At 45.4% G+C, this 18,657-nt stretch overlaps 1 protein-coding gene across 2 annotated transcripts in view; it reads right to left on the reverse strand.

Annotated features, from left to right (window-relative positions):
• Rnf144b (ring finger protein 144B) overlaps positions 1–18,657 on the reverse strand; it is a 144,912-nt gene that overhangs the window by 104,595 nt on the left and 21,660 nt on the right. Inside the window, exon 1 of one of the 2 annotated variants that reach the window (XM_048432957.3) lies at positions 2,831–2,958. The exons of the other annotated variant lie outside the window; for it this stretch is intronic. The gene's annotated coding sequence lies outside the window, so the exon portion shown is untranslated. Of the gene's footprint in view, positions 1–2,830; positions 2,959–18,657 lie in introns of those variants that run through there. 2 annotated transcript variants of the gene reach the window in all.

Genomic DNA, 18,657 nt, shown 5'->3' on the forward strand with positions numbered 1-18,657 from the left:
CAGCGACTATATAAAAAATGTGAATATAAAAATCAGTTCATAGAACTGGGCTTGGTAGTGCATGTCTGTCATCCCAGCAGGCAGGAGGTACAGGCAGGGGGACTTTAAGGCCATCCTTGGCTATACAGCCAACTTGAGGTCAGCCTGGACTACGGGGGATCCTGTTTCAAAAAATAAATAACACCAAACAAGCAGACCATAAATCTATTTTCACCGCAATAGCATCACTGTTACTTGACTCAGTATTGATGGGAAAATGTAGCCGATTTCTACAAAAAGATACCAACAGTCACCAAAGAAAATCTACCAATTGCTGGAGAGATGGCCCAGCAGGTAACCGTGCAACTTGCTGCTCTTCCAGAGGATCAGAGTCCCATTTCCAGCATCCACGGCAGTCAGTTGGCTCACAGCAACCTATAAGCCTAGTCCCAGGCCATCCAACTCCCTCTGCTGGCCTCCAAGGGCATCAGGAACACACGTGGTACCCAGACATACGTGCAGGCAAACACTCATACAGAATACAAAATAAATTGGTTTTTTTCAAAGATCAAATCTACTTATTAATAGAGACTAAAAATAAAGAGAGCCTCTTATTGACAGGCTAATGACAAGTCTCAGTCTCTCGCAGGGAAACCCAGGACACCAAGCCTGACTGACTTCCCCTTCCCTAGCATCGCACAGAAGAAGAACCACAAGACCATTCACATCCCAGAGAACAGCAGTTCCAATGAAAGCCTATGGGAAACTGAGATTTGCTGGCAGTTGACGCCACCTTGTCTGTCTGCAGTGATAGGAGACTTTCCCAAGACAGGGTTTTTCTGTGTAACAGCTCTGGTTGCCCTGGAACTGACTTTGTAGACCAAACTGGCCCTAAACTCACAGAGATCCACCTGCCTCTGCCTCCCAAGTGCTGGGATTAAAGGCATGTGCCACACTGCCTGGGGAAGAATCCTATCTTAATCACTACCCCAGGTCTCTTTTTCATAAATCATCTATGTAAACCAGACTTTCCTTGGTCTATTATTTGTCTTCTTAGTCTTACTTTTTCATTTTTTGAAATTTTTATTTAGTTTTATGTATTTCTTTAAAAATGGGGTTTCAGGTAACCCAGGCTAGCCTCACGCATACTCTGTAGCTCAGGCTGGCCTTGAACTCTTGATTCTGCTGTGTCCACCTTCCAAGTGCTAGGATTACAGCGGTGTATTGCCTTCCCCGGCTCTTATTTGTCTGGTTAACAAAACTCTTTGTATTGACATAACTACATTCCACCTCAGTTGTGCTAAATTTCCTTCTCACAGCTGCTTAGAACAGAACACCCCCACCAACAAACTTTTTGCCAAATCCTAAAGCAATGGTTGGAGACATTCAGGGAAGTGGGGGGGGGGGGCGATGTTTGGTTTGCAGGACTTGAATCTCCAGTAGAGCTGCATGTGGTCTGGGGAGTCCCAGCTTCCCAGGCCCTCGATTTCTCTCTCTCTCTCTCTCTCTCTTTTTTTTTTTTTTTTTTTTTTTTTTTTTTTTTTTTTTTTTGGTTTTTCGAGACAGGGTTTCGCTGTAGTTTTAGAGCCCGTCCTGGAACTAGCTCTTGTAGACCAGGCTGGCCTCAAACTCACAGAGATCCACCTGCCTCTGCCTCCTGAGTGCTGGGATTAAAGGTGTACGCCACCACCGCCTGGCCTCGATTTCTCATGTAGCCAAAGGAAGTTAAACTCTACAGCTGGGAGACAAAAGGAATGGGAGATAATTTAATACGTGTGCATGCTTCATTCTGCTCCAGGAACTTCTGATGGACACGCAGCGGAGTTAAATGCACTCAATGGACCAAACCCAAACAAAATGCCTTTCCAAAGCTCAGAGGGCATCCAAGTATTAGCACATTAACAAAATACATTTGTATGAAACAAAAATGGGAAGGAAACAGGGGAGCGGAAAAGGACTGCATGAAAACAAAGGCACACCGAACCGCTGAGGTCAAACATGGCCAGCTCAGCCCTGGCTTCCCCAGACTGGTTTCTCACCCACTTCTCACCAAAAGGAATATCGTATAGTGGTCACCTAATTTTTCCCCACCATCAGTAACAGCCCTAAGTCCCCGACTGCCATCTGGAAAGGCTTCTGAGCTGCTTTAACCCCAGGGCCCCAACTCCACACTCACGCCCCTCCCTCTCGGTATCAGGCTGCCACCCATATGTAAAATCTGTGTTTAATCATAACACAGGAGTACAGATCTTGAACTGACCTCCAAGGAAAATATCCAAAAGGTTTGCCCTCTCCACCCAGTAAAGGAGTGAAGTAGCCTTCGCCCAGAAGCAATAGAATTGGGATCCCCACAAACTGGAGGCCAGGGAGTTCTAGGCAGTCAGGGATACATGGAACGATCCTCCATTTCAAACAAGAACCATGCCCGTGAGATGGCTCAGCAGGCAGCGGCACTTGCTGTCAAGCCTGCTGACCTAAATTCAATCCCCAGGCCCCACATCACAGAAGGAAGACTGACTCCTACAAGCTTCCTCTAACCTGCACACCTGTGCCATGATGCCCAGATGTGCACACACAAATAAATAATGTCATCAAACCAAACAAGCAAGAAAAGCTGAGTGTGGAGGCAGCTCAGGTCTATAATCCCAGCATTTAGGCAGCAGGGGTCAGAGGATTGGGAGGGAGTTCAAGGTCATAAGATTGGCTGCTTAGCAAATTCAAGACAACGTGAGACCCTGTCTAAAAAAAAAAATAGTAAAAAAATTGCAAAATAAGGCTCTCTCAGAGACTATTTTTCTCTGCCAGCACTTAAATTTAATAAACAAATAAATAAAAACTGTCTTAAATCTACCTGATGTTCAGATCCGCTTCTCCCCGGGAAAAGACCGATGAGCCCGCCTCACAGTTTCGCAGCACACGCCCTACCGTTTGTTTGCTGCAGACGGCTGAGAGTTATAAGGCGGCCACAAGCACAGGAAGGAAGAACCTGCACTTTATTCTTCTGTAGTTTAACCGAGCTGCGAATCAGCCCGTTTTCCTTTATCACAGGGAACTGTGCAGACGTTCTAATGAGTCTGAGTGCCTGGCAACAATTTCTGAGCATGGCACAATTTTCTTGCTTTTAAAGAGAGCTCTATCAAATTGTGTTTGTAGGGGAAAAGAGAAGGTGGCTACGTAGTCATTTATTAAAAGTTCCAAACAGACAAAAATTATTGTTTTGGACACACAAGGAGAAGAACCTTTGTTTTCACCTGAGTTTAAAAAGGGATCAGTGGAAGGTACTGCCACAGTGAAGTATGTGCTCAGAGAAATTGACTCCCATTGAGGGCTGAGACCAAAACATAAATTATTTTCTGCCTTCTCCACTGAAGTCTTTTTCTCTTTAAGAAAGGAAAAGGAAGCTAAAAAAAATGTTACATTTGCACATTTCTTAGAATTATAATACTCCTTGTATCTTCTTTTGTAAAAGAAACAGCACGGGGAACAAAGGCTTAGCATTTCTTTAATAGTTTCTAAACGAATCAGGTGTGATGGCGGATCTCTGTGAGTTTGAGCCCAGCCTGATCTACATAATAAGTTCCAGGACTGCCAGAGATACATAATGAATCCCTGTCTAATATCAATAGTAACGATCCTAAGTGTGTTTATTTACATTTAATGAGTTCCAAACACACACAGTCAAAATCCTACCCACAATTCCTTGCAACAGTAAAGGCTAAACAGCCAAGGCAGTTTTGCTTTTGGAGTGGAGACGCATACTTAACTACCCATGGAAATCGATGAAGGTACAGATTTCAGCAGCACACTAAACACTACGTGGGCGACAGCAACAGCCTTGAGAATGCACAGTGACCCATCAGTGATACACCAGACCAGGATGCTTCTAAAACCAACAGTGATACGGCCACTCACCTAGGAAGCTGACAACCACACCCTATTGGGCTAAAAGAACGGAACGTCAGTTTTCAAGTGTGCACACAACGTGGGGAAGTTGAGATATGGGGGGGAAATGTAAAGGTAATCCACTCATCAGGCTGGGATTTAAAAACCCATCAAGTTATTCAATGAGAGCAGTGCAGAATTAGGTCAGCTGCGCTGAAAACATAACCCAGAATCAGGTCAACAGCCTGGACCTAGAAACCTGCTTCCCGTCTCCTGACTCCCCAGAATCTCCTCAGTGCTTGCTTTCTAAACGAGCAAGCCCACTGCTGAAGAGCCAGAGAAGCGTTACATTCAGATGCCTGAGGCCCTTTGGCCACGAAAGTTAAATAACTGGAAATCCACCCCGCAGTCATTTAGAGTCCCAGCCATAGCAAGCAATTCACAGCCCAGCGGAGCATTAACTGGACGAAGTCGGTGTGTCTCGCTGTGCTCAGTTCTTGGAAACTTCTTCTAGGTCTGCAAAAGAGAAGCTGTATGAACCCTAGCTGGCACCATTCCCTTCCAGACTCCAGGTGGGCTAGGGGCAGCTTCCGGGTGGTCCCACCTGGTCCTGTGTAAGACCAGCCAGAACAAAACTCACTCCTTTGCCCTTCCCTTTCTTAAGTTCTGAGGCTCAAGCGACATCTGTGCAAGTCCTGTCTGGGCTCCAGCATTCTCCTGTCCCCGCCCCTCCCCCAATGCGGTCAGTACCAACACTGGAACCTAGGCTTCTCCCAGGGTGGGGTAGCATTCTACCACTGAACTGTGTCTCCAGCTCATCCGTTCTTTACTCTCCACGCCAGTTCCACGATTCCTACTTCCTTAACTCTGCTGGTGTGGGGCCGGAAGAGCTGAATGTGCTAATCCACATTCAGGGTCAAATAATCTCTCTGACCCCTACCCCTGGTGCTCCCATTGCTACATAATACCTATCTCCACTCTGCATTTCTGAGCATTATGGAACAGGGACGGGGGAGGGCATGGGTTTGGGTTGGAGGGCTGTCTTCCTTTTGTCCCATCAACTTGCTGACCTGCAGAGGAAGTAGTAATCAAATGTGGAACTTTTGTCCCAAGGGAAGTCGAGGAACGGCTCAACCGCCGAGATGGCTCAGGGGGCAAAGACGCTTATGGTTTATGTAAACCTGGCGACCTGAGTCCAGTCCCTGGAGCTGGCATAAACAAGAATGGACAGAATGCCACATAATTGTCCTCTGTCTTCTTCACACTCGATGGGACACCAACACACCCACACTCATACAACACACACATATAATCATAAGTAAAATCTTATAAGGGAGAAGGCTACAAGGAAACTTAGTGGGTTTTGTTTTGAATTTCTAATCTATTGCTGTGATAACACCCCTACCTATTGCAAACGAAGGGAAGGGGCCTAGAAAGAGAAGCTGTGGCATCCTTTGGACCTCCTGCCCAGTCTGTCCTGTCTCAGTTCTCATCGAAGTCCTGCTGCTTTAAGCCCCCAAATTCCATTTGACTAGTGTTCATAGTCTGAACCCTGGGGCTCCCATGGCCAGGGTTTATGACTCTAGGCTGGTTCCACGCAACTGTTTCACCCACGAGTCCTTAAAGAAACTTTCACGCTCACTTCACCCACTGCGGCAGCACCTGGCACAGACGAGGTCCTCAGGACAGGACTGAGGAACAGAGGGACTGATTCCTCTCTGTTCTCTATGTGCGTCGCGCCAGTTTTCAATCATCCTGACCCATCAGGCTCCCACTGCTGAGTCGGTCACATCCTCCCGCTACTCTACCCTGCCCGGCTCCTCTCCAAGGCTCAGTTCTGACAAGAGTCCTGGAGGAACCGCGGAGAGACGGATGCTCCCCAACCTTCGTGCTCTCGCTAACTCCAGTTTCCCTTCGCAGGTGGAAAACTACACAGAGTGCAGACAAACGTTCAAAGGGAAATGAGTTGCCACACAGGAGGGTCTATCGAAGGCTGCGAATGAGCATGCAGGCACACCAGGAGACACAAGACATGCAAACACGTGCACACTTGTGCACACGCAAAGACTGACAAATTTAGCAATGCAAGCAACCTTTTTTATGTTTACATAAGATGAGAGAAGGCCTTTAATTAACACTCTAGGCTAACCCACAAAATCATGTTTGCTTTCCATGGCATCTCTGTGTATAAGTGTCATCACACATTGTCCTCATCCTCCACCACTGAGCTCCCTCCCCCACGCCTGCCCCTCTCCAGCAGGTTCTGCCCCGCCCTCTTCTGCTTCCTTACTACATTTTTTCTGTTTATTTACTATTTTCTATTTACTACTATTTTTTTCTAGCATGCTATTTCCCACCTCCCTTAAGATCTCTTCCTCAGTTCACACAATCCCCCCTTTACAGTTCTGTGATCTACACACACATATAAATACACCTGCTTCACTCCACACATACTACAATATAATCTTACATCTAGGTTCTACATACAAGAGAAATTACAGTATTTAAGGCAGGAGTTATAAGACTCCATTGACCCACGAATTTTTGCTAGCAATTTCTTTTTCTCATGTAAAGGCCACACATTCAACAAAAAACGTTTATTTCAGAGGCTGACCCAGTCAAGCGTACCGACGCATTCTTCGGGGATTACGAACTGCATAGCAACAATAGTCTACCAAACACCAGACCACGGAAGTCTGGCCTCAATTATACGAGAGCAGACGGGTCTAAAATCTATTATGGAAATGTTTGCCTCGGATGTTCTGGTACTGTCGGGATAGCCTGGTGAGACTTAATTTCAGATCTGGACTAATTAGGGCCTCTCTTTTCAAAAAATCTGGTCTGAGGTTGGGCGGCAGTGTCTATGTGAATATTTTCCAAGCTGTTGGCCAAAAGGTATCTACTTCTAGTGTAAACAACAGTCCCAGCTTCCCAGACCTCTTGGAGATCTTTTCTATATGTGGCACCTACTGAGGGCTAAGAAAGAGGAAGAATCAACAGTACAGAATATCTGGCCAAAAGAAAATTCAGTATTCTCTAACCACTTTACTAAGAAACAGACCCAGGAAGGTGATAAGTTTTGCCCAAGTTACAGAGGCTCCACACGGACAGCGCCACACAATTTCCTAAAGGTGAATCAGCTCCCGTAACAAAGGCTATGTTTATCACCTTACAATGAGCAAAAAAACGGTCCCACCTGGGATGGGGCAGTATCAATGTGTTAATCGCTAGTTCAAATTGTATTAAACCTCCGCACAACAAACAACAAACACACCAGGTAATGAAGACAGACCGCAGCCCAACTTTATCCAATCTCGGGGACTTCTGGAGATTAAACATACACGAAGTGAAGCGACAGTAGGCTTACAGCTTCCACTCGGCGTGAGAGGAAGAGGACACCACGACGTTTGTTTTGAATTTGTTTGTGGGCTAGACAATATCAAAGCGACTCGATTTGGACTTAAGAAACTTCTGTAAACAACGTCAAGGAAGGGCAACAGTCCCCTGGCCCAATAAGCGCTCGATGCAGTATGTAAAAGCCAAGCAAGATTCTTAACTGTAGTCTACAGCGCCCTCTAGTGTTCCTGTGTAAAAAACTCACAACGATGGCATCCTTGATAGGGTTTTGGGGCCCTGGAGGGTCCTCAATTAGGCCCAGTGGGATATATTCCAGTATGGTTTGACGTTTTTCTAGGGGTGTGTGTGTGTGTGTGTGTGTGTGTGTGTGTGTGTGTGTGTGTGTGTGTGTGTGTGTGCGTGTTTTACTTTAATGGAAAATCAATACTAAGAGTTGCAGAAAAGTAAGCCTGGGTTCATTTACTAGCCTTCTCCTTTATATTTTGATTCCATCTTGGATCTGTGTAGCATTGCGTGGGACATAGGAGCAGTGAGCAGAGATGTCCCTTTAGCAAGTAAATAAATCTTGAAAGTGATAATAATGACCGGTTCTACTTTCCCCACCGTTCACACACAGGGGAAGTGATATTTTAAGAATTTCAAGCCACTCGCTTACCAGGAAGGAAGGGAGGGAGGGACGGAAGGAGGGAGAACCCTCATACAAGGGATTCCAAGGACTGTACCAAGTCCAGAGACAACTCTGGTGGTAGGGAGAGTGTGCCTCGTGCCTGCTACCCTCTGTCATTGACCTTTACCAACTAATGCATGGCGTGGTCTATGCTTAGCCCTACATGGTACAGAACCTCTGAAGCGGCACTGGAGGCTGGCAGGGTCCTTGGGTTTCGATATATCCACAGGAAGAGGTTGAGAATGCTTTCTTGGAGAATACGGACACCAATCTACATCCCTGTTAGATTTGGGTGAGAAGGTTGTCAAAAGGCTCACGTGCTAAAGGCGTGGTTGGGCCACACGGCATAGAATAAAACCTCCCCCTTCCTCTGAAACCAACGGGAAGCCTTCACTTAGCCCCTCCCATACCGATGTCTTTCTGCTTGTCTATAGGGTTAACAGTTCTAATCAATTTCTTACCCCCCCCCAAAAAAAAAAATTAAGTCCTTCTCAATGTCCACAGTAACCTCAAATCCCAAATCTTTCAGTTCTGGGATCATTTGGAGACAATACGTATTCTGCAATAAATCTTCTCAGTAGCAATGAGTTCAAACGTGAAGTACATCCTAGTTCAAATACTAAGATCTGAACTTCTGACTCACAACAACGTTGATGCCTAAGGTGGAAAGGCACAACGTGTCAGCATTTGCCACCCACCCCAGACCCGCAGCCATAGGCAGGCGGGCAGACAAAGGGACATCAATAGCCACATGCAAGCTCAGAACCACAGATATGCTGAAGGCGCAGCATCATTCACATAAACAAATGAGTCCCTATTTTGAGATCCCTGTCCTTGAAGTCGGCGGCTGCTAGCGTGCAGCTGCAAGAGTGCGCTTACACAACACTCAGACCCACTTGGTGGGCCTTCAGCTACGACTTTGCCAATCTCTTATTTCAAGGTCTTGTGCTTACATTAAAAAAATTAAAAAACGGAGCAAATGCTAATACGCTTGCAGTAAAATCAGAAGACATGTATAAACAGTTTGCTGTTCCCAGTGTGCTCGCTACATTATCAAAGCTTCATCTTGAGCTCAATTAATTCCAATAATGAGCTGAGGCTTCTCCTCTCATTCACAAATGGTGGTGATGTTTTCGGAAGTTGAGTTCATTTAAGATGAAACCTCTGATGGTGTGGTAAATCAGCTTTAGTGCAGCGGTTCAACTTTGGAGGGGTTGCTTTGTTTTTTGTGGGTTTGTTTGCTTGTTTGTTTGTTTGTGACGGAATCTTACTAAACAATTATGCTGGACTCAATCTCTCTTTCATCCGGGATTAGCTTCCGGTGTGCTAGGATTATAAATACACGCCACCATGCCTGGCTCAGTCCAAACCCATAAAGTATTTGCTCATGCAATGAAAAATAAAAACTGTTTGGGGAACATGAAAAAAATGCTAGAACAGGTGTCCAGAATAAAGATGCTATCTTATTAAATTAATGTGTTTAATCTTGTTTTTATTTATTTTATTTGTTTTGGGATTATCTTATTTAATTATGTGTTCGTGTGACTGTAGGGGCCTGGGGGAGGCCAGAGACATGAACCTGTTAGCCAACAAAATAAACAGTGGTCAAAGGTCAGCCATGAGAGGCTTGGAAGCTGTGTCAGCCAAGAAAAACAGCTTTTATTTTATTTATTATTACTTATTTATTTTATCTTTTGTTTATTTGTTTGAGACAGGGTCTTTCTATATAGCCCTGGCTATCCTGGAACTCACTATGTAAACCAGGCTGTCCTTGAACTCACAGAGATCCGAATGCCTCTGCCTTGGGGGTGTTGGGATTAGATTCCCAGAACACAACTTATTATTATGTCAAAAGTACGATGTAAAGACCTGAATACAATTTAAGTTTTGGGCTGGAATTGATTTTGAAGAAATCCATGAAATTGGCCCAATTAAACTGTAACAAGGATTTCTGAGTCTAGAGTTAGACTCAGAAATTATCAAGCAGCGTGACTGTTTATTGATTAGCTCAAGGGGCACATAAACAGCTAGAAACCGGGTCAGCCGGGGTCAGCTGTGCACATCAGCATTTCAAGGACGTGAAGAATTCACTCACTGGCCCAAATGTTTGCCTTTCTAAACAGACAAAATGTAAGGGTTTTCAATGGATTTTTGTTGTTGTTCTTGGCTGGTAGTAATTCTCGGGCTCTACAAGAGTGCAATATTCATAAATATACACATATATAGGATTGTAAAAAAAAAAAATATCGAGAAGCTGGGCGGTAGTGGTGCACGCCTTTAATCCCAGCACTCAGGAGGCAGAGGCGGTGGATCTCTGTGAGTTCAAGTCCAACCTGGTCTACTGCGTGAGTTCCAGGACAGCCAGAGCAACACAAAGAAACCCTGTCTCAGAAAAACAAACAAACAAACAAAAACCATACATACATATATGTGTGTGTGTGTGTGCACATACACATACACACACATATACATACGCATGAAATACAAACACAAATACACGCACCCACACTTGTCTGTCTGTTTCAGAAGCAAGCTGCTATTGCTTGACCATCCACAGCCCTGTCTGCAGCTGCACTCTGCACCCCAGAGTCAGGCCGATGAGCGGTCAAGGAGCTGCCGGAAGGCACTCGCTTCCCTCTAGGAATCAGGGTCTGTTAACAATCTGGGGAAGAATTTCTCGCCTAGTTTTTACTCACCAACACTACAGCCCTCCCTGCCCCTTCCCCTGACAAAAATGAGAAGCATTCCCAGGGGCACATCCTGGGTGGATCTTCACAAGTCTTAGAAACAGCAAGTGCAGCTGTTAGCTTCCCCAGATGCCCCCTCTGCAACGCTGGCAATCAAAGACAAGAGTGACAGTCACTTCTACCAGAGATAAATGCGGGACTGTGCCGGGGAGGGTTAGCTTAGCTCAAAATCAGGGAGGAATAGTTAATGCCAGAGGAGAAGTTTCTCAGAGATGCGGAGACTCCACTCATCAAAGGCCTTTGGAGGGAGCAGCCACTTACTTTTTACGTTTGAAAAAGACAAATACTGCTCTCAACTGCTTTTTAAAATGAAGAGTCGGCTTTCAAAACTCTTCAGTGAGTTCCATGAATAATAAAACAGTCCAGTCTCCCATTACAAGATGCTGTAGACGTGGAACGAAGGGGACAAAGAAGGGGTAGAAAAAAAAATCAAGATACCAGTGTGTGGCAAAATGGAAAACGTCAGCCAGAAGGACTGGTATGTAGTAATCTAGGCATAAGCCACACTTGTTTTTAGTATAAACTTTGTGTAGTTTCATAGCTTTCCTATGCACTGAAAAACTTGAGCAAGGAACAAGTGATAACGGTTGCTAAGGAACCGAAGTAAGATGCTCTAGAATGGTACTGCGCCTGAGTGACCATACAGAACCGCTGTGTTCTCCATGTCTCAAAGAGCTGTGAAGACAAATCGACAGAGGACGGGGAGATGGCTCAGAGGTTAAGAACACTTCCTGCCCTTACAGAGGACCTGGGTTCGGCTCCCAGCCCTCACATCAGGCAACTCTTAACTACTCATGACTCCAGTTCCAGGGGCTACAGTGCCCTTTCCTGGCCTCCCCAGGCACATCCACACATGTGTGCATACACACATACAGACACAAACACATAGATAAAAATTAAATAAATCGTTAACAAAGAAATGATAAATGACCGAGTATATATTTAGCCTGAGTTAAACATAATGCATACGCTTATTAAACAACCATATAGTACCCCATTGTTATGTATGATTTTTGTGACTGTGTCAGCAAAATAGCTTGTTAGTTCTGACTTTCTCCGGGTTGTAGAGCTCCCGTGGTCTTTATTTCCTTCCTCACACACTTAAGTATTGCTTTGTTGGCTTAGACATGCTGCTTCATAATCAGAAGTTATGTAAGGAACATTACTTTGAATGAATGAATAAACTAAGGCATAGAGCAAAAGTATGAGAAGAGGGAAAGGGGGAAATGTTATCTTCTCATTTATTCATTCCTTCTTTCTTTGATCAGTGACAATATGTGAGTATACTAACGACTATGGAGGAGGTAGTTAAGTGACAATATGTGAGTATACTAACTAACGACTATGGAGGAGGTAGTTAAGTGACAATATGTGAGTATACTAACTAACGACTATGGAGGAGGTAGTTAAGAAAACAGAACGCTAGGTAAAGCGCTCAGAAAAAGCCTGTCTGGAAAAGTAGTCAAAGATAAACTCACACAGAATTAAATCCAACCCTCTGAAAAAGAGGAGAAGCAGCTTCTGCCCTTCGCACATACACTTACTGATGTCAAGTTCCCCAGTGTGACCAGTGGTGAGTGTTCGGGTGGAAGCCTCATCCCAGCCCCTGGCATCCATATACCCAGAGTCTGGAATATCTGAGTTAAGGATTCACCCCAGCCCCTGGCATCCATATACCCAGAGTCTGGAATGTTCAGGTGGAAGTTCCATTCCAAGCCCCGTCCCCTGAGAGTTGCTCAGTCCAGACTCCACCCCTAAGAGAGCCCACCAAACGAACACCCCTCCCCAGAGATGCTCAAGACCACTCCCACAAGGGTATTTAAACTGCCCCCCCCAGAACAAACACATGGTATTTTGGTCTTCCTTCCCCGTCTCCTGTCTAGGAGGCTGGAAGGCCACCTGAAAGCGTTGGTATCCATTAAACCTGGGCTTTTTCTAACCTGGGTTTGATTTGGTCTGATTTGGATTACTGTGTCGGCAGAGAGGTTTATTGGGGTGCAGAAACTTTTCAGTGGGGTGAAACAGAGGGATAAGCAAGATAAGCAAGAATCCAATTCCTTCAAAAGCACGAGAGCCAATGACAAGGGATTGTGGTTTAATTTCAAAACTTGTATTAAAGAATATAATGGGGAGCAAGAAGTCATCTGACTTACAGTCCAAGTTGACCTCTCTCTGCCTAGAGAGTGTGAGCAAGCAGGTCCTCTTTGCTTGATCGTCCTTGTCACCTAGACCTGCTCCTCTTGTCACCTTCACCCCTGCATTTGGTGACCCCTAAAGCCCCTGCAGCCTTGGAGTCCAACAACATTGTATCCAGCTGGGGTGGGGGTGTCTATTAACACTTGCTCATTCAGGGGCCAAATAGTCCTGCAGCCTTCATCGTGAGAATCCATCGAAACCAGCACCTACACTTGCTGGAGGTTCAGTCACATAGGCCCAACACATTTCTTCTCTGTCTTGTACCCCCGTCCTTTGGGAGAACGGATTCCTGTCCTCCCAGAACTGCCCTTTCCATCCCTCCTAAACTTTGTTCCTCGTTCAAACATGGTGCATTCTACAGTCCTGGTGCTTGGACAAATCATATAAGCGGTTTGTATTCTTGGAATCATAAAATGCCTCATGGCCAGGCCGGGTGTGGTGGTGCACACCTTTAGTTCCAGCATGCGGGAGGCAGAGGCAGGCAGATCTCTGTGAGCTCAAGGCCAGCCTGGTCTACACAGTGAGTTCCAGGACAGCCAGGGCTGTTACACAGGGAAACCCTGTCTTGAAAAAGCAAAAGGGGGCAGGTGCGGGAAGTGTCAGAACACGGGAACTGCTGTGACAGAACACTGCAGACTCCGCTTTGCTTGTTGGCTAGGCAATGCTTCACCACGTGTTCCTGACGCAATGCGTGGCCTCAACACAGGTCCAAAAGCAATGAAGCAATGAAGCAATGACCATGGACTGAAACCCTCAAAACTGTGAGCCAAAATCAGCCTTGTTTCTGTGTAAGGTTTTTTTTAACCTCAGAGGTTTCCGACAGGGGTAAAGAGCTAACTAGCATAACGGCGAAGCACAGAACTCCGGGCTCCCTGTTCAAAGTTCCTGGCATAACTTCAAAGCTATTTCTAGAAACATCTGTGGAGAGAGGGCACTTCACCATCTGCAAAACACTTCTGCACAGACCATCTCAGAGTCATGCCAACCCCTACATAACAGATAGAACCCGAGGCAAGGCAAGGCAGAACGCTGGGAGATGACTGAACTTGGACTTGGGACTCAGGCCCTGTAGCTCCAAGTCCTGTGACAATGTCTCTGTTGTCAGATGGAGTTAGCCCTGGAGTATCAAGGTTAGAGGTTCCTGCTCACTATTAGTGCTCAATTACACCTGTGTGTGTATTCGTTTTCTATTTCTTCTGAAGATCATGTATCCTTAGAGTGGCATATTAATTGTGTTTTAATAAATAAAGTTTGTCTGAGTGAATAAATAAATAATAAATAAAGCTTGCCTGAAGGTCAGTGCAAAGCAGCCACACTAGCCAGCCATACAGGCCAGGCAGTGGTGGCACACACCTTTAATCCCAGAAGCCACACTAGTTAGCCACAGAGGTTAGGCAGTGGTGGTGCCCACCTCTAATCTCAGCACCAGAGAGGAATATAAGGTGGGATGAGCAGAAACTCACTCTCTGTCAGTCTGAAGATTTCAAAGAGGTAAGAGCTCTCTAGGGACTTGGATCTTCAGGTTGAACCCCAATCTCTCTCTCTCTCTCTCTCTCTCTGGGTTTTTATTACTCGTGTTACACATCTTTTGATGTAATTAAGGAGAGACTTAGTCAAATGCTGAGAGTTTCTTGGGATCATTACATTAGAAAAGCATCTTTTTAATTAATTAATTAATTAATTTAAAATTTCCACCTCCTCCCATCCTCCCATTTCCCTCCCACTCTGCCTACTCCCCCTCCCCCTCGAAAAAGCATCTTAAAGAACAAAGAAAACCAAGAAAAAAGATACAGGAGCTGGAGAGGCGGCTTCCAGAGGACCTGGGTTCAGTTGCCACATGAACTCACACGGCAGCTAATAATTGTCTGTAATTCCAGTTTCAGAGGTTTCTATACTCTTTTCTGGCCTTTATGTGTACTAGGTATTCATACAGGGCACTGACATACATGCAGGCGAAACACCCCCACACCCAAAATTTTTTAAATAAATCTTTATTTTTTTTTAAAAAGAAAAGAGATACAGACTTTACCAATAGTTTTGGCCAATAGTCAGATGTTGGTACGGACTCCAAGCTTTTAGAGAAAACACCATTTTCTGGAAGATGCTTTCTAAAATTGGTTTTAAGACATCAAGTTTAAGTGATGTATGGTCTATAGCAAGTACGAGGTCAGTCTGGGCAACTTATCAAGACCCTGCCTCCCAAACACAAAGTGTGTGGAGTGGGGTACTGTGAATATGGCTCTGGGGGAAAAGATCTGTCTACACGCGCCAGGCCCTGGGCTCTATCAGGATGAGTGTGTGGTGCGTGTTTGAACTAGTGATGTATCTTATCCTTGTAATCCACAAGATGGAAAGGAAGAACCGATGGCTGGAATTATCTTTATACTGCCACATGTGTGCATGTGAGTGCTCTCTCTCTCTCTCTCTCTCTCTCTCTCTCTCTCTCTCACACACACACACACACACACACGCACTCACGTACATACACAAGTGCCTTCCCTCCCTCGTCTCTCTTATACACATATACACACAAGTACTCTCTCTCTGTTCTCTCTCTCTCTCTCTCTCTCTCTCTCTCTCTCACACACACACACACACACACACACACACACAAAACATGTATACCAAATAAGTTTAAAAGAAAATTTTACATTTATCTGCTCTATTTGCATTTGGGAACTCCAATTTCAGGGGCTCCATCACCCTCCTCTGACCTCTGAGGGCACCAGGCAAACAAATGGTGTACACCACCCATGCAGACAAAACACAAATGCACCTAAAATTAAACCAAATACTTTGACAAAAGCAACTTAGAGAAGAAAGGGAGATAATTACAGTTATCGTCCATCATGGTGGGCAGAAGAACCCTAAAGCAGCTCTTCACGTTACATCATGATCAAAATCAAAGAGCAATGCCTGTGCTCAGTTCACTGTACCCATTATTACAGTCCTGGATCCCCATCATGGAGTGGCTCCACCCACAGCCGGCAAGTCTTCCCACCTCAACTCTCTCTCTCTCTCTCTCTCTCTCTCTCTCTCTCTCTCTCTTTTAATAGCATGGGCAGCCCACATATGGTGGTTCTGTTGAACTTGTCCATATTGGGTTTCATGGTCTAAGTTGATGAAAACAACCAACCAGGTTTCTTCCTCCACTTCCACTAGACACCTCAATTAAACAAGCAAGATAACCCCACCCCCGAGACCTGCCCACAGGCCAGCCTAATCAGAGGCTTTCTTTCCAGGTAGTTTTAGATGGAGTCAAATTAACAAATAAAATGAACTGTCACAGCTAGCTAGATGACTCAGTTGGTAATGCCACCTACCACCAAGCCTAATAGCCTGAGAAATGACCCCCAAAAGTTGTTCTCCACAGGCACACCGTGGTGGGCACCGGTGTGTGGACCCACACACAAATAAATGCAACCTTCCGTTATTATTAAGATATTTGAACCATATACAAATTGGATTGTTTTCGGTGTGTTTTAAAATCACACTCGAGGTTTCGGTTTCACATCCAATATGGAAAATGCTCGTAAGTGACAAAATTCCACCTTCCGTCCCCCCTGCACAGGATGCGGAAGAGAATGCTGCCTCTGAGTGCATATATTTGGGCATGCTATAATTAGTCCTATTCTTGTTCTGAAAATGGAAAGGGATCAGGGGCTCCACATGAGTGGCACTTAGCAGCAGCTGAAACAAGTGGCTTGCTCCTGCCCTCCAGGCTTGGCAGAGAAGAGTTAATAGAACACTTATGCAAGAATAGCTGTTCCCTTGCTCTTAAATTGACTTTTACTTTGATGTGCTCTTTTTTTCCCTCTCCCAAATGTCAAACCTATTATTGTCAACAACCTCTCAGGGTGTGTTAGACAGCCACTTCAGTGTGTTGTGGACACCCCCGTGTGTGAACGGAAAACATCTGCACCTCCTTTAAATGCTAAGGATCGTCAGGGTAGAACTCGGGGCCATGTGCTGTGCTGGGCGAGCAGCGCTCCTCCAGGGGTGTTGGCTGGAAGGCACTCGCTATTCGAACTTTCTCAATAGTATCATCTGTTGTAGAAGATGATTACGGTAATAATCAAGAGAACAATGGTACTTATTTCAAAAGCCTCATAGCAAAGACTCTGGCGGATGGCATGGGTTCTACTGAGGATGGTCATGCAAAGTGTACACATAACTCATACTGCCAGATCATACATTTAGGGGAGACCTCCTCCCTGACTGCAGTCCGCTGTCTTCACACTCGGCAATTAAGCCACCCAAGTAGTGACATGTAGATGCTGGCTGGGCTCTGTTGAATGCTGCGAGCCTGGTGGCACAGAGGACTCAGTAAAATCCCTCACCCCACATGTTTCTCATGCCTCTCTAGGGAGCCCCCACCCTCCAGTTGTGGTTCATAAGCAGACAGAGGGCTCACAGTGCATTGCCTGCTCCCTGGGGCTAGTGCATTCCACAGAGTCACTGAAATCTGGAGACACAGAATCACCTTCGCCAGCACGGCACTACACCCGACTCACTGAGCACCACAGTCAGGAAGGATGGGCAGTCAGAAGCCATGTGACGGCGCTAAGGTCACCGCTCCCAGCTTCTCAAGGCACTGAACATGGAGCACTTCTGTCTGTGGGGCTTTACGCTCAGTAAGGATTCTTGTGACTGAATACTGTTTATGCACATAGTAGGTAACATTTATTCCTTGGGATAAGCGCACTGAAACTATCATTACCGTTAAGAATCAGATGAAAGTGAAAAATTGAAACTATCTCAGCGATGTAAAATGAGTAATACTACTCACATCTCTGCTTTCTTAAAACTTATGTCTGGGCTGGAGAGATGACTCAGCAGTTAAGAGCACCAGCTGTTCTTCGAGAGGACCCGGCACCCACATGGCAGCTCACAACTATCTGTATGTAACTCCAGTTCTAGGGGATCTGACAACCTCATGCAAATGTATACAGGCAAAACACCAGCGTACATTAAATAAGTAAATCTTTTTAAAAAAAAAACCTACATTTACTTTTATTTCCCATTGAAATAAAATAAAGTACAACAATTCAATATAATTGAGTAGATTTCTATTTTCAGGCTTCTTAGACTGTAAAAAATGTACACACATACACACAAACACATACATATCTAATTTTGTTTGTTTGTTTTTTGAGACAGGGTGTCTCTGTGTAGCCTTGGATGTCTGGAACTCGCTCTATAGTCCTCAAACTCATAGAGATCTGCCTGCCTCTGCCTTCCAAGTGCTGGGATTAAGGGCATGCGCTTTTAAACACCGGGATTCCAACTGCTCTTTATTCAAGCAAGGGAAGCAGCTTGGATCCAGTTCTCCACTTAGCCATGCCCCTTATGTCTTTATCTTCCTAGAGTTCACATAATGACAGAAGGACCTAGTGATGCGGGTTTACATTTACAGGACTTCTTTTTGCGCCTAGACACCAGAGCTAGGCAGATGCAAGTGTCTAGAGAGCCACTCTCAAGCTTGCCCTTCCCAGAACATTCCCGGTGCACACACTGCCTCCCAGCCCACAGCCTCACTCTGAGGAGTTGACTAGAAAATCAACCAGACACGGGAGCAGGCCTTCACAATGGACCGCAGAGAAAGAGCTCATCAGGAAGTGCTCCTCCCATCTTCACCGAGCAGAACATCTCCTGACCTCCAAAGACAACGACCAATGACCGGTCTGGGCTGTGTGGCAACTACAGCAGCGGATACACGGCTGGTCAGCAGACAGCACTTGGGGTTCCACTATGCTATCGTGGGAGTCTCACAACCCAGAGAGCGTGTGCCAAACAGAATGTGCACTGTTTTCCAGGCTACCTGAGTTC

Source organism: Myodes glareolus, chromosome 14 (assembly GCF_982192425.1).
Source record: "Myodes glareolus chromosome 14, mMyoGla1.1, whole genome shotgun sequence".
NCBI lineage: Eukaryota > Metazoa > Chordata > Mammalia > Rodentia > Cricetidae > Myodes > Myodes glareolus.